At 38.5% G+C, this 15,966-nt stretch overlaps 2 long non-coding RNA genes across 2 annotated transcripts in view; one reads left to right on the top strand and one right to left on the bottom strand.

Moving 5' to 3' along the window:
* The window catches only part of LOC138893499 (uncharacterized), a 130,130-nt gene extending 114,704 nt beyond the window's left edge, over positions 1-15,426 (top strand). The window contains exon 2 of the long non-coding RNA XR_011409025.1: positions 15,189-15,426. This is a non-coding gene — a long non-coding RNA (uncharacterized lncRNA). The remainder of the gene's footprint in view (positions 1-15,188) is intronic.
* Positions 5,651-8,040, bottom strand: LOC138893265 (uncharacterized). Its single transcript, XR_011408318.1, has 2 exons — positions 7,554-8,040; positions 5,651-5,942 (listed from the first exon to the last, which is right to left on the bottom strand). It is a non-coding gene; the product is annotated as an uncharacterized lncRNA (long non-coding RNA).
* Positions 15,427-15,966: the final 540 nt, after the last annotated feature.

Genomic DNA, 15,966 nt, shown 5'->3' with positions numbered 1-15,966 from the left:
CAGATGGTGTGAGTTATAACACAAAAATTAGGGAATCAGACGGAATTCCTGTTTAATGCCCCCAAAATACAAAAAAAGAGGAACCGTCTTGGAGAAGCGTTGATTATTGTTCCTTAGGTCATTTTTTATGTGCCGACAAAATTTTAGACGATTCAGGTTCGGTCTCCCGAATACATACATATAGCATGGGTTATAACACATAAAAATTAGGGAATCGGGCGGAATTCTTGTTTTATGGCCCTAAAACATCAAAAAATGAGAAACGGTCATGGATAAATGTTTAACATTGTTCCTTAGGTCGTTTTTTATGGGAATGCAAAATTTTATACGATTTGGGGCCGGTCGACCGAATGCATGCAGATGGCGTAGGCTAGTACACGAAAATCTGGGAGTCAGGCAAAATTCCTATTTTATGGCCCTAAAAAGCCAAAAAATGAGAAACGGTCATGGCGACCCATCAAAAATGACCTAAGGAACAATAGTCACCGCTTCGCCAGGACCGTTCCTCATTTTTTGACATTTTAAAGCCATAAAACTGGAATTCCGGCCGATTCCCAGATTTTTTTATCCTATAGCCCACGCCTTCTACATGGGCTCGGGCCACCGGATTCGGACCGCCTAAAATTTTACCGGACCATCAGAAACGATATAAGTAACAATAGTCACAGCCTCGCCATGACCGGTCCTCGGTTTTTGGCGTTTAGGGACATATAACTGAAATTCTGCCCGATTTCTAGATTTTCGTGTTCTATAGCTCACGCCTTTTGCATGGGACTGGGCCACCTGACCCGGATCGCCTAAAATTTTGTTGGACTTTCAGAAACGACCTAAGAAATAATAATCACCACCTCGCCATGACCGTTACTCATTATTTTGGTGTTTTAAGGCCATAAAACTAGAATTCCGACCGATTCCAAGATTTTCGTGATTTGTAGTCCACGCCTCTTGCATGGGCCCGGGACAGCGGACCCGGACCGTCTAAAATTTTGCCGAACCACAAAAAATGACCCAAGGAACAATAGTCAAGGCCTCGCAATGCTATAGCCCACGCCTTCTTCATGGGCCCGGGAGATCGGACCTGAACCGCCTGACCATAATAAATGACTTAAGGAACAATCGTCACTGCATCGCCAGAACGGTTCCTCGTCTTTTGACATTTTAGGGCAATAAAACCAGATTTTGACCAATTCCAAGATTTTTGTGTGTTATAGCCCATGTCTTCTGCATGGGCCCGAGCCACCGGACCCGGACAAGGACCACCAGACAAAGATCTGGACCCTTAAAATTTTGGCGGACCATAAAAGAGAGCTATGGAACAATAGTCATCATCTCGCTATGATCGTTGCTCGTGTTTACCGTTTAAGGGTTATAAAACTGAAATTCCGTCCAATTTCTGAATTTTCGTGTGTTATCTGCATGGTCCCGGGTCGCCGTACCTGGACCACCTAAATATTTTGCCGGACAATAAAAAATGACCTAAGGAACAATAGTCACCGCCTCGCCATGACCTTTCCTCATTTTTGGCATTTTATGGCCATAAAATAGGAATTTCGGCGTTTCCCAAATTTTCATGTGTTATAGCCCACGCCTTCTTTATGGGCCCGGGGCATCGGACCCGGACCGTCTAAAATTTTGCGGTATCATTTAATACGACCTAAGGAACAATAGTCATTGCTTCGCCATGACTGTTCCTCATTTTTTGGCATTTTTGGACAATAAAACTGGAATTCCGCACGATTCTCAGATTTCGTGTGTTATCGCTCACGCCTTCTGCATAGGCCCGGGCTACCGGACCCGGGCAGCCTAAAATTTTGTCGGACCATCAAAAATGACCTAACGAAAGATAGTCACTGCCTTGCCATGATCGTTTCTCGGTTTTTAGCGTTTTAGAGCAATAAAACTAGAATTCCACCCAATTCTCATATTTTCATGTGTTATATCCAACGCCTTCTGCATGGGCCCGGACCACCTAAAAAATTTTCGTACCTTAAAAAATAACATAAGAAACAATAGTCACTACCTCGCCATGACAGTTACTCATTTTTTGGCGTTTTAGGGCTATAAAACTGGAATTTTGCCCGATTTCTATATTTTCATGTACTATAATCCACGCCTTCTGCATGGGCCCGGACCTCCGGACCCCTAAAATTTTGCCAGACCATAAAAATGACCTAAATAACAATAGTACCACCTTTCCATGAATGTTACTCGCATTTTGGTATTTTGGGAAATAAAACCTAAATATCGCCCGATTCCCAAATTTTTGTGTGTTACGCCTTCTGCATGGGCCTAAGCCATAGGATCCGGACCGCCTAAAATTTTACCGGACCATCAATAATGACCTAAGAAAGAATACTCACCTCCTTGCCATGACCGTTCTATATATTTTGGCGTTTTAGGGCCATAGAACTGGAATTCCACCCGATTTTCAAATTTTCTAGTGCTATAACCCACGCCTTCTACATGGGGCCGGGCCACCAGACTCAGACCGCTTTAAATTTTTTCGGACCATAAAAAATGACCTAAGGAATAATAGTCACCGCCGCGCCAAGACCGTTCCTCATTTTTTGGCGTTTTATGGCAATAAAGCTGGAATTTCGCCCGATTCCCAAATTTTCTTACGTTATAGGCCATGCCTTCTACATGGGCCTAGGCCACCAGACCCGGACCGCCTAAATTTTTTTTATACCATATAAAATGACCTAAGGAATAATATTCACCGCCTCGCCACCACCGTTCCTCATTTTTTGGCGTTTAAGGGTAATAAAACTGAAATTCCACCCGATTTCCGGATTTTCATGTGCTATCCCCACGCCTTCTGCATGGGCCCGGGACACTGGATACGGACCTCCTAAAATATTTTTGGGCCATCAATAACGACCTAAGAAACAATAGTCATTGCATTGCCATGGTCGTTCCTCATTTTGTGGCGTTTTAGGGTCGTAAAACAAGAATTCCGCCCGATTTTCAGATTTTCATGTGCTATATCCCACGCTTTCTGCATGGACCCGGGCCACCGGACCCCTAAATTTTTTTCAGACTGTATAAAATGACCTAAGGAACAATAGTCACCGTTGTTTTTCACTTTAGGGCCATAAAATTGAAATTCCGCCCTATTCTCAGATTTTTGTGTTCTATAGCCCACGCTTCTACATTGGCCCAGGCCACGGGACGTGGACCGCCTAAAATTTTGTCGCACCATCAAAATGACCTAAGAAACAATAGTCACCGCCTCGTCATGATTGTTCCCTATTTTTTGGTATTTTAGGGCCATAAAATTAGAATTTCTCCGATTTTCTGATTTTTGTGTGTTATAACCCACACCTTCTATATAAGCCCGATCCAGCGGACCCGAACCACCTAAAAAAATTTCCGACCATAAAAAATAACCTCGGAAATAATAGTCATCGTCTCGCCATGGTCGTTCCTCATTTCTTGGCATTTTAGGCCCATAAAATTGGAATTCCGCCCGATTTCCAATTTTCATGTGTTATAACCCATGACCGTTACTCAGTTTTGACATTTTAGGACCATAAAACTGGAATTTTACCCGATTCTTATATTTTGTATGCTATATCCCACGCCTTCTGCATAGGCCCAGGCCATCGGACCCCTAATATTTTTTTGGACCATAATAAATTACCTAAGGGACAATAGTCACCGCCTCACCATGACCGTTCCTCAATTGTTTGCACTTTAGCGTCATAAAATTGGAATTCCGCCTGATTCTCAAACTTTCGTGTGCTATAGCCCACGCTTCTACATTGACCCGGGCCATCAGACATTGACTGCCTAAAATTTTGTCGGACCATCAAAAATACCTAAGGAACAATATTTACCGCCTCGTCATGATTGTTCCTCATTGTTTTGGTGTTTTATGGCCATAAAACTGAAATTCCTTTGATTTTTTGATTTTCGTGTGTTATAACTCACGCCTTCTATATGATCCCGGTCTAGCAGACACAAACCACCTAAAATTTTCACCGACCATAAAAAATGACCTAAAGAATAATAATCACCGCCTCGTCATGGCCGTTCTTCATGTTTAGGCGTTTTAGGGCCATAAAACTGGTATTTCGCCCGATTTTTAGATTTTCATATGCTATAACTCACGCCTTCTGCATGGGCCCGGGCCACTGGACCGCCTAAAAAATTTTCGGACCATCACTAACGACCTAAATAACAATAATCACTGCCTCGCCATGACCTTTCCTCATTTATTAGCGTTTTAGGTCTATAAATTGGAATTCCGCTCGATTCTCAGATTTTCGTGTGCTATCTGCATGTGCCAGGACCACCGGACCCAGACTGCCTAAAATTTTGTTGGACCATCTAAAACGACCTAATGAACAATAGTCACTGCCTTTCCATGACTGTTCCTCATTTTTTGGCGTTTTAGGGCCATAAAACTGGATTTTCGTGTGCTATACCCCATGCCTTCTACTTGGGCCCGAGCCGCTTGACCCAAACTATCTAAAATTTTACTAGACCATAAAAATGACCTAAGGAACAATAGTCACCGTCTCGCCATGACCGTTACTCATTATTGGCATTTTAGGGTCATAAAACTAGAATTCCACCCGATTCTCAAATTTGCGTGTGTTGTATCCCACGCCTTCTGCATGAGCCCGGGCCATCGGACTCCTAATATTTTTTCAGACCATAATAAACGACCTAAGGAACAATAGTCACCGCCTCGCCATGGCCTTTCATCCTTTTTGGCACTTTAGTGCTATAAAATTGGAATTCCGCCCGATTCTCAGATTTTTGTTTGCTATAGCCCACGTTTCTACATGGGCCCGATACTCAGATTTTCGTGTGCTATAGCACACGTTTCTACATGGGCCCTGGCCACCAGACCTAGACCGCCTAAAATTTTGCCGGACCATCAAAAAGAGCTAAGGAACAATAGTCACCGTCTCGTCGTGATAGTTCCACTTTATTGGCGTTTTAGGACCATAAATCTGGAATTCCTTCTGATTTTCTGATTTTCGTGTAGTATAGCCCACGCCTTCTGTATGGGTGGCCCGATCCAGGGACCCGAACCACCTTAAATTTTATCAGACCATAAAAAATGACCTAATGATTAATAGACACCGCCTCGCCATGATTATTACTTATATTGTTTGACCAAAGTTGGTCGGTTTCATAAAACAATTAAAAATTAAAATATTTTAAAACACCGACCGATTTCAGTCAGTTTTTCGGTTGGTCAACTGCGATCGATTTTGGTCGAATTTCTAGTAGTGGACGAGGGATTAAATTATTTAGCTAAACTATTCTGCTGCTAATCAATGATAAACATGAATACGCATAATTTATTAGGAAAGTTTAAGACACTACACACGAACATAATCATGAGTTATGGTGAAAGAAATAAAAATTCGACATCCAACAGGTAATTATATTTCATGACTTATGAATACACATAATTAAAATAATAATTAGGTATTTTTTTTATTTCAATTTAGATGACACATTTTTCTTATTACTCAATTCCATAAAGATTGACACATTCATATAATTGGAAATAATTCAACTTTAAACTCTTCATTTTACTGTTAAAGGTTACACATTCTCCATCTTAGTGGTGGAAATAGAATCTCTCTCTAGCTTAGTGGTGTGTATTTTAGTAAACAATCAAAATCCATTAAAAAGAAGGTAGCTTTGAACTACAGTAAAATTATTTTCGCGAACTGTGTAATCAACAACGGATAATTGTATCAGGGTGGTTGACTACATCACATCCTTATTGAGGTGTGGTACATCCCTGGACCTTGCGTGTGAACGCAATATGCTTCTTTGAAACGGATAGCCTTTATTAAAATCTATTAAAAAGTACATATAAATATATAAAAAATCATCATCATTGCTGAATTCACTTTCAAAATGCAGTCTCTCCGCCACATATGATACAATTTCCTCCTTGCAAGTGTTTCAACCTTTAAAGTTTAACGTAAAAATTAAAACGATAGAATAAAGTGTTGAAAGGGAAGTACATGTTCTAAAATATTGCAGCTTGTTGGTGTAGGGCAAATTTCCCAAATATGGACTAATCTTAGTCCCTGGAAACGTGTGCATGGCACGTGGAAGTGTGTATATGTAATCTACGTGGATGCTTAGTTAACATGCCACCTATACAGGGTTAAAATGCAGAAACGAATATGTTGAGTTGTTGACAACAATGTCGAGTGACCAGAAATATTTTGAAATGTCGCCATTCCTTTTTGTGCATGAGTTCTCAAGTACTATCTCCGTTCCACTTTATTTGAATCTATTTTTTTTTTGATCCGTTTCATACAAATATTTTGGACCCTTTTTTGAATTGTTTAGAACCACAAATTCCAAAAATCTATATTTTTTCTTAAACTCCGTACCCATTCAAACAAGTTCACATAAATTGAAACGAAGAAAGTAGTACATAAAACAGTATACTTTCGAGATGGAGAGCTTTTGGGTAAAAGACAAAGCAAACTATTCTTTCTATAACATCTTAATTATGAAGTTGTATCCTAAACTATCAAGTTGGTTTATGTGTATCTTCTACAATAATTTGAAATATACCTCTAAGCAATTGAAAATATCTAATTATATGAAATGGTGAATTTTATGGTGTCCAATATTTTGCATGCACAGATTATAAAAGTACTTGGTTTTTCTACGAGTTTTTTACACTATCGTCACACCCCTTTTTAACCTCATTAACCCTCTTTAAAAATAAATAAAGGTGATTTTAAAGCTCAAAAGGGTTTTTTAATTTGAAAAGTGACAAAAGATTATGTTTCAAAGGATTTTTCAGAGTCGTCACCACATTTGATTTCGGTGTGCCAGGTCACTATTTTTAAAATAACAATTTTCCTTCAAAACACATTTGACTCTAAATTTGGCTGCACTAGAAATTCCAAGTAAGGGGGTTCATTTGACTCGGGGAGAAGGTGTTGGACACTCCCCGAGTCCCGTAACTAGTACGGTAGCATACATGATCAAATTGACTTTAAAGGATATTCGAATTGAGGCAAAAAACACACGAAAGAAAAATAAGCACACAAGAGGCTCGAGGTTGTCCCCACCTAAATAAAAGAAAGTAAAATAAGAGGAAAATACTAAAGTCTATGATATGCTCACTCCACGATGTCCGTCACAGCCTCCAATAACATTCATTACGGGGCATACCCCGATAAAATAATAAACTACGGGACAACCTCTAACCTCAAATAAAATAAAAAGTCCTAAAACTTGCCTACCCAAGTGTTATCGGCCTAACATACTCCTAGCGATTCAATAAAATAAAATAAAATGACAAAAGGAAAAAAAAATCCAAAGTCTAACATTCTGTTCGAACTCCCATGGCCCAAGTTCATTTAATCAGAAATGTCCTCTACAGGCACCTACTGTCTCCATTCTACTAACATATCAACATGTATTCACAAGATTCAATTCACACGTAAATGTGCAAGTCATTCACAAAATGACAATTTAAGCATGGATTGCAAACAAACACAATCAACTCACGGGAGATAAATCAAAAAACAGAGGAAAGGGAAGGAATAAACTTTTGACGAATCTTCCTTTTATATTAAACAAAATAGAGCTCCAAATCAAGTGCGCATCAACGGTTGCTTCAAGCTCACAAACCCGGACCGGAAACCTCGAATCAAACACAACCTCGGGTGACCTCCATTTTTAAAACCAAAATTTGAAGGACAGTACTTTTGTTCGTCTCTTTTAGTGCGTCATCAAACTCACGTAGCCTCTCTGTAGCGTTTTTCCTTTTCTTTTATTGAAATTCTGGCCGTTCCCTTCTCACCCTCGTTCTCACTATATCATTCCCTCTGGTCACTCTATTCCCTATGTTCAGGTGAATTCTCTGCTGGTCCCTGAGAGATTGAAAGAAAGAAGATCGAAAAATTCAGGAGGGTAGTCCGTTCCCTGCCCTTCTGCTGCCCCAAAGTCCCCTGGGCTTTTGGGTGTTAATTTGATTTTTATATGGTGGTGGGAAGTAAGTATTGACCATTGGATTAAACATGAGTGTCAATATTTAATCTTGCATTTAAGTGGTAAGTGAGCTAATGGAACTGGGCTGACCAAATTTGGGCCTATGTTAAAGGGAGTTGGGCAAATATTGAACCTTTTAAGACAAGAATCAACCCAAAATTCATTCTCTTTTTGAAAATAATAAAATACTAATTGACTTTAACCGAACTAAAATTAAAAGTGAAGCCAATCCCTTTTTTATTTTATTTTTTTAGCATTTTTTCAAAGATTATATTAAGGTAACAATAGAAAAGATAAGTTAAAATCATAGCAAAATTCACTACAAAAAGAAACTAATGACATTAAATAAATATATGTATAAAATGAGAAATATTATAAAGATGAAACTATTTTTGTAGTTTTCAATTTTTTATGCTTTAAAAACTAGAATTAAAATTAATAATAGAGTAAAATCCTATAGAAATAAACTCAAATAAATATTCTAAAAATACTAAGACTACTAAAGATAATTCTAATGTGCGAGTCAAAAATTACGTGCTTACAGCTACCCCTCTTTACTTGGAAACACGAAGTGTTTTTGAGCAAAGAAACAAGTAAGCGACGTAATTGATTACTAACCCGACACTAATTCAAAAGAAAAGAAAGATGGATAGAAGATTGTGACCGAACTCTGGTATCTGAGCTACCTACATATCCTTGGCTATAAAGGAATCAGGCCACGTGTAGTTCATAAATAAGAAAAGTGGAGTAGGATATTGAGGTGGTGAGTCGAATGAGGTACCGTCGAGGTTCCGATCGTGGTTCCTGTCATTACATCAAAAATAAAACAAAATTACAGGAAAATAAAAGAGAAAAATACAAGGTCCTATCTACTTCTTGTCTCAAATCTTCCTTGAATCTCTACTTGAATTTTCAACATGAAACTGAAAATCAACCCTATTCTTCAGGTGGGGATCCTACTAACTTGAACTTGGAGAAAACTGGAAGTTGACCCTGTTCTTCAGGCGGGGTCCTACTGCTTCGACTTGAAATAAACTTGAACTCGGAGTAGACTTGAGCTTGCAAACCTTGTTTTTCAAGCGGGCTCGTGCTACTTCTTATTTGAACTAAACAAATTGGAGGTTAACCCTATTCTTCAGGAGGGATCCTGCTGCCTCTGACTTGAACTTGAAAACTGAAAGTTGACCCTGTTCTTCAGGCGGACTCCTAATGCTTCTCTAACTTGAACTTGAAAACTGAAAGTTTACCCTGTTATTCAGGCGGGCTCCTGGAGCTTCTAATTTGAACTTGAAATAAGCTTGAATTCGAAGTAGGCTTGTGCTTGTAAACCTGCATTTTCAGGTGAGCTCCTGCTTCTTAAACTCGAAAATTGAAAGTTGACCCTGTTCTTCAGGCGGGATCCTCCTGCTTGATCTTGAAAGAAACTGAAAGTTGACCCTGTTCTTGAGGCGGGCTCCTGGTGCTTCTCTGATTTGAACTTAAAACCAATTTCTGAAATATTGACCTCGTTCTCCAGGTGGGTGCCTTCAATCAAAACGAACAAAATTTCCTGCCCCAGTTTGCACAAGGAAAATTTGTGAGTTGTTAGCAAAACTGTAAATCACCCATGCTATTGATGAAAGATGAGAGTAAAACTAAAGAATCAACTAGGATGTGCGTCTCTTATGAGATTGAGCTTCAGGAAAACTATAAACTGAGCTTGACTAAACTTGAAAATTGACCCTATTCTCCAGGCGGGACCCCTGAACTTAAGGAAAACTGAAGATTGACAACTTAAGGAAACTAAAACTGACCCTATTCTCCAGGCGGGACCCTTGAACTCAATGAAAACTAAAGATTAATAATATTAAGTAAACTAAAACTGACCCTATTCTCCAGGTTGGACCCCTGAACTCAAGGAATTGTAAAGATTAATAACTTAAGGAAACTACAAAGTGACCCTATTCTCTAGGCAGGACCTCTGAACTTAAGAAAAGCTAAAGTTTAATAACTTAAGGAAACTAAAATTGACCCTATTCTACAGGAGGGACCCCTGAACTAAAGGAAAACTAAGATTAACAACTTAACAAAACTAAAAGCTGACCCTATTCTCCAGGCGGGACCCCTGATCTTAAGGAAAACTAAAGACTAACAACTTAAGGAAACTAAACACTGACCCTATTCTCCAGGCGGGACCCCTGAACTAAAGGAATGCTAAAGATTAACAACTTAAGAAAACTAAAAACTAACCTTATTCTCCAGGCGGGACCCCTGAACTTTGAGAAAAACTAAGACTAACAACTTAACAAAACTAAAAGCTGACCCTATTCTCCAGGCGAGAACCCTGAACTCAAGAAAAGCTAAAGACTAACAACTTAAGAAAACTTAAAACTAACCATATTCTCCAAGCGGGACCCCTGGACTTAAGGAATGCTAAGATTAACAACTTAAGAAAACTAAAAGCTGACCTTATTCTCCAGGCGGGACCCCTGAGCTCAAGAAAAGATAAAGACTAACAACTTAAGGAAACTTAAAACTGACCCTATTCTCTTGGCGGGACCCCTGAACTTAAGGAAAACTAACGATTAACAACTCAAGAAAACTAAAAACTGACCCTATTCTCCAAGCGGGACACCTGAACTAAACAAAAGCTAAAGATTAACAACTTAAGGAAACTAAACACTGACCCTATTCTCCAGGCGGGACCCCTGAAATAAAGGAATGCTAAAGATTAAAAACTTAAGGAAATTAAAAACTAACCATATTCTCCAGGCAGGACCCCTGAACTTTGAGAAAAACTAAGATTAACAACTTAACAAAACTAAAAGCTGACCCTATTTTCCAGGCGGGACCCCTGAACTCAAGAAAAGCTAAAGACTAACAACTTCAGAAAACTTAAAACTAATCCTATTCTCCAAGAGGGACCCCTGAACTTAAGGAATGCTAAGATTAACAACTTAAAAAAACTAAAAGTTGACCTTATTCTCCAGGCGAGACCCCTGAGCTCAAGAAAAGCTAAAGACTAACAACTTAAGGAAACTTAAAACTGACCCTATTCTCTAGGCGGGACCCCTGAACTTAAAAGAAAAACTAAAAACTCTTTGGACTAGGGAGAATGCCTAGGAGGTATTATCTTCTCAACTAGGGGAATGTCTAGCAGGTAAAAACCTTCTCAAACAACCTTTGTGCTGACAAAATTTGGATACGACACCTGAAAAATTCAAGCTTCCAAGCTTTGATTTGTGCATGGTCTTCGTCCCTGTTTCAAACAAAGAAAACTTGTGAGTTTAAAATATGGTGGTTGGTTTGTAGCCTTGATCTTGAGGGCGATTGCTCCTACACTTGCCATGATAACTTTGATTTAAACTTGGAAGACCCTGCTTGTTATTGGCTAACCACTTTTCTGTCAAACCTTACCACAAACAAACCTCTAATCTATTCGAGCCCTATACCCTTTATCTGTTGCATTGTGCTCATGAATTGAATTTTACCGAACCTTTGCATTTCATATGAATCCCAAAGCACGTCAATTGTCATCAACTCAGTGTGCATACTACTCTTTCCTAACTTATGCCACTTTGATGTGCTAGCCAGACTCCACTTTGTGCAATTGGAAAGCTGGTAGCAAATTTTGAAGTCATTTCTCACTTGTTTTAACGAAACAGACTCAAAAAAGGACTTAAACAAAGCAAGAGGAACATAGTAAGGGAACAATGGAAAGAGATGATTTCTTACAAGAAAATTATCAAGTAGAAACTTATCTGATGTGACACCAACTCTAATGTCCATGACGTGCATCTTAGATTAAGTGGCATGATCTGTCAAGCAAGTCTAATCTTCCATTCTTGTCATACCTCTAAGCTGTGAAACTAGGCTTCAATGCTCCAATTTTCCTATCTAATTCACGATCCTCAGTCGACTTGTAGTGCCTTGAAGGGTTTTTAACTATCAAGCCTCTCTTATTTTGTTCTTTCTCTCAACTCACCATTGCCTTATGGTGCCGTGAGGGTTTTCACCGATAAGACTCTCTCATTTTGTTCTTTTCTTCTTATTTCCTCTGATTTTGTAGATGACAAAGCATTAACCATGGTAAAAATATCATATGCTCCTGGCATGTCTAACTCGGCACTATCAAAGATTATTTTGGGAGGTCTTTTTTGGACTGTAATGTGACTTTTGGACAAGGTTAGAAAGAAAGAAAGGCATGAAGGCTCAAATTCAAACGAAGACAAAATGGGGTATAACTTTATAACTTTTGGAACCGTCTTTTATAGAAAATAAAACATCTGCCCCAGTTTCTTTTGAAGTGAGGAATTTTTGGATTTTTTGACTTGGTGTGACCGAACCTTAAGGCTGACTACGTATCTTGTTCACACAAGAATCAGGCTAAACGTAGTTCAAAAGAATACTTTTTGTTGTTGCTATTTTTCTTTTTCTCTCTCTCTTTTTTTTTTTTTTTTTTGGGAATGAAATTTTTAAAACAAACCTTATGGGGGCATTTTGGTTTTTTTTTGTTTAATGACTCATACTCGATTCCAAAAGAGAGGAGGTCAAAGAAATCAACACTGGCTCAAAAGGGTACCGAAGGGTATAAAGTATTTGGGTAGCTAAAAGAGGGCCTCCCTATCTTTGAAAATGCCAAGTACAACACATGCAACTTGAGTGTGAAAAATGAAGATTATACACAATATTTCTTTTGCCGCTTCGGCATTGATATCACTGGTATGCCTTCCATCTCTCTTTAGTGCCTTGTCAAGTAGAGAACTCTCGATGGGTGATTTCTTCTTCACAATGGATACCCTCCATCAGTTTGGGATAAACTCCCTTGACTTTATCTTGTAACTTGAGATGCACTTGAACTCAAAGTTCCTTGTTTCAAATTATCCAGGACGCACCCTTTTGTAATAAATTCTTGTCGTCCTCTTAACTTCCCAAACTATGTGCCCCAATTTCACACAATTCAGGCTTTAAATGATCTCAAAATATCCAGATCTTTACTTGTTTCCCTCAAATGTCTTTGTCATCTTCAAAACTTATTTCATTGCTTCATGATTCGACTAACTTTCAAGACCAGGCTGAAAATTATGCGTGCATGTCATGTCACTAGAGTCACCATGAAAAGAACTATAAAAGGAAAAGAGAACTAAACAAAACTGACTAGAAATAACAGAAAATAAGCGATTACATTAGACAGACAGTGAAAGGGTTTGAAAAAAAAAAAACAAGCAAAATAAACATGGGTTACAACCCCGGAACAATCCTAAATAACACTAGACGAGTTACTACAACTAAACAAACTAGGCAAAATAAGAGAAAGAAGGGTTTGGGCCACAAGACAATATTCGGATTACAACCTTGAAATAACCCGAACAACAGAAATGACGACAAAATAAACTACCAAGACTCCTTTATGGCTAACCAAGAAAGGAGTGTCTTTCCAATTTCCAAGCTCGACATCTTAGCCACTAAGTCGCACATCAATATTTCTAGGACCTTCACAAATCTCCATCACATTGACCTCAACAATATTGTTTTGGATCCCTTTTTCCACCTCGTTCTTAAGATCAACTTCTGGAACCGAGACTAATAGCGCTGAAAACTTTGCGGTAAGTGGCCCTCCAACGGATTCTGAAGAGTTCTCGCATTCATTTTCAACACAAATCATGCCCACCATATGCGTCTCATTATGAATAGGCAATGGACTTTGGCTAGTATCCGCTATATCTAGATTTTGCACGGTAATGTCACCTGCATCAATAAGCTTCTGGATTGCTTTTTTTAGATGCCAACACTTTTTTATGTTGTGCCCTGGGGAATTAGAGTAATATGTGCACCTTTGAGAATAATCCAAATTCATTGGAAGGGGGTTCGATATTTTTATCTGAATCGGCTTCAACATGTCCAATTGCCTCAACTTTTGGAACAAATTGGCATACGATTCTCCAATAGGCGTGAAAGAATTTTCCTTCTGTTGCTGCCTTTTTATTTTGTACTCCGGCCTCGGTTGGAACCTCTTGTGGGTAGGTGGTTGATATACTTGTAGAGATGGGTAAGACATTTGTGGATGTGGTGCAGGCCATTGCGGGTCTGGTGGATGCAGAGCATATGGTAGTGCGTTATGGATAGAGTACTGGGAAAGTGAGGTATGACTTTGGGGATTTTGTGGACAGAAGTAGCATTGGGGAGGATTATTTGGAGTACGAGGATATTCATGGGGTGGATATTGAGGCATTTTAATTTTTACGTTAAACTTTAAAGGTTGAAACACTTGCAAGGAGGAAATTGTATCATATGTGGCGAAGAGACTGCGTTTCGAAATTAAAGTCAGCAATGATGATGATCTTTTATATATTTATATGTACTTTTCAATGGATTTAAATAAAGGCTATCTATTTCACGAAAGCATACTGCGTTCACACAAGGTTCAGGGATGGGCCACACCTCAATAAGGATGTGATTTAGCCAGCCAACCTCATACAAGTATCAGTCGTTGATTCCACCGTTGGTGAAAACACTACAAAAAACTGGAATTAGCTAAGAACGTCGTCACTAATCTGTCACTAAAATGCTCGTAGCTAGCAGAATTTCTTGATAATCTGTTGCTAATCCGTCGCTAAATGAGATTAGCGATGGATATTTCTCTTTAGCTACAGAATTTTTTCGTCGCTAAAACCTGATTTTTTAATAGTGAAATAATTTTACCTACCTTCTTTTAATGGATTTTGATTGTTTACTAAAATCCACACCACTAAGCTAGAGCGAGAGATTCTATTTCCACCACTAAGATGGAGAATGTGTAACCTTTAACAATGCTAGTCATATTTGATAGATGACATGTAAAGTGAAATTTCCCCAAAAGTAGCTTAAATGCAGCCAAGCTTATGGCTTTAACATTCTTCAGGCAACATGACACACTTGCTAACGCGCCAACCTACGTCCAAACGAGTCTAGAGTTTGCTCTTCCCTTTATATAAAGCAAATGGTTTCTTCACTTAATCATACACACCACAAAATTTATTCTTCCTTTCTATTCTTAGACACACAACATCCAATATCTCATATTTCAAGATTTCTATAGTCCAATAACTAAGAGATATATACAATGTGTAGCATTTTCAAGATAAATGGGTTCGAGAAGAGAAGATTTTGTTTAGATGGAGATGACGACATGGATGACATGTATGATTATGCTCCAACAGCATGCATAGAACGAGGTGGTGACGACGATGATGGAGACTATGACTATGCTCCTGCTGCATCGTTGGAAGGCGATGCTGATAACGATGATGGAGATTATGATTATGCTCCAGCTGCATAAATTCAACGGAGGTTCTTGGCAGTGACGAATCTAGAGTAGATACAGCGTATTTGGTTAAACTCACAACAACTAATTTATACATGGTGAATAAGTAGGAGCATTGGTTTTAGTTAATCCTAATCTTTTTCTCGGAATAATATACTCTAGGTTTATATACTAGTTAAAACTTTTTGCGGCTTAGGTCTGCACTACTCTGAGATTACTACCTTATTAAATGTTTCTTTTTTGAAAATATTAATTTGTACTTTACGTTCACTAATTGATTGTAAGCGGGAAAAGAATAGTTAATTGTTATTTTAATTATGTGTATTCATTAGTGAAATATAATTAATTAACTATTGGTTTGTGACGCGCAGATTCTTTTAGAGTTGGCTGTCGAATTATATATAGAGTTGAATTATATAGTTCAACGATACCTTTGTTTCACCATAAATCAAGATTATGTTTGTGCGTCTTAATCTTTCCTAGTAGATTATGTGTATTCATGTTTATCATTATTAGCAGCAGAATAGTTTAGCTAAATAATTTACTCCTTCATCTTCTTAATAACGTTCACTACACGAATATGGTTGTGACGACCTTTTGTTGTGACTAATTTAGTCTCGACAAAAGTAATTAAGGGTTTTATGAAACTTTGTTTCCGGCAAATTTGGTTATTATTTCTGGCAAGTTTA

This window comes from Nicotiana tomentosiformis, chromosome 6, assembly GCF_000390325.3.
Source record: "Nicotiana tomentosiformis chromosome 6, ASM39032v3, whole genome shotgun sequence".
NCBI classification, from domain to species: Eukaryota; Viridiplantae; Streptophyta; class Magnoliopsida; order Solanales; family Solanaceae; genus Nicotiana; species Nicotiana tomentosiformis.
The sequence above is the reverse complement of the archived record's forward strand: the minus strand, read 5'-3'. Positions and strand labels throughout refer to the sequence as shown.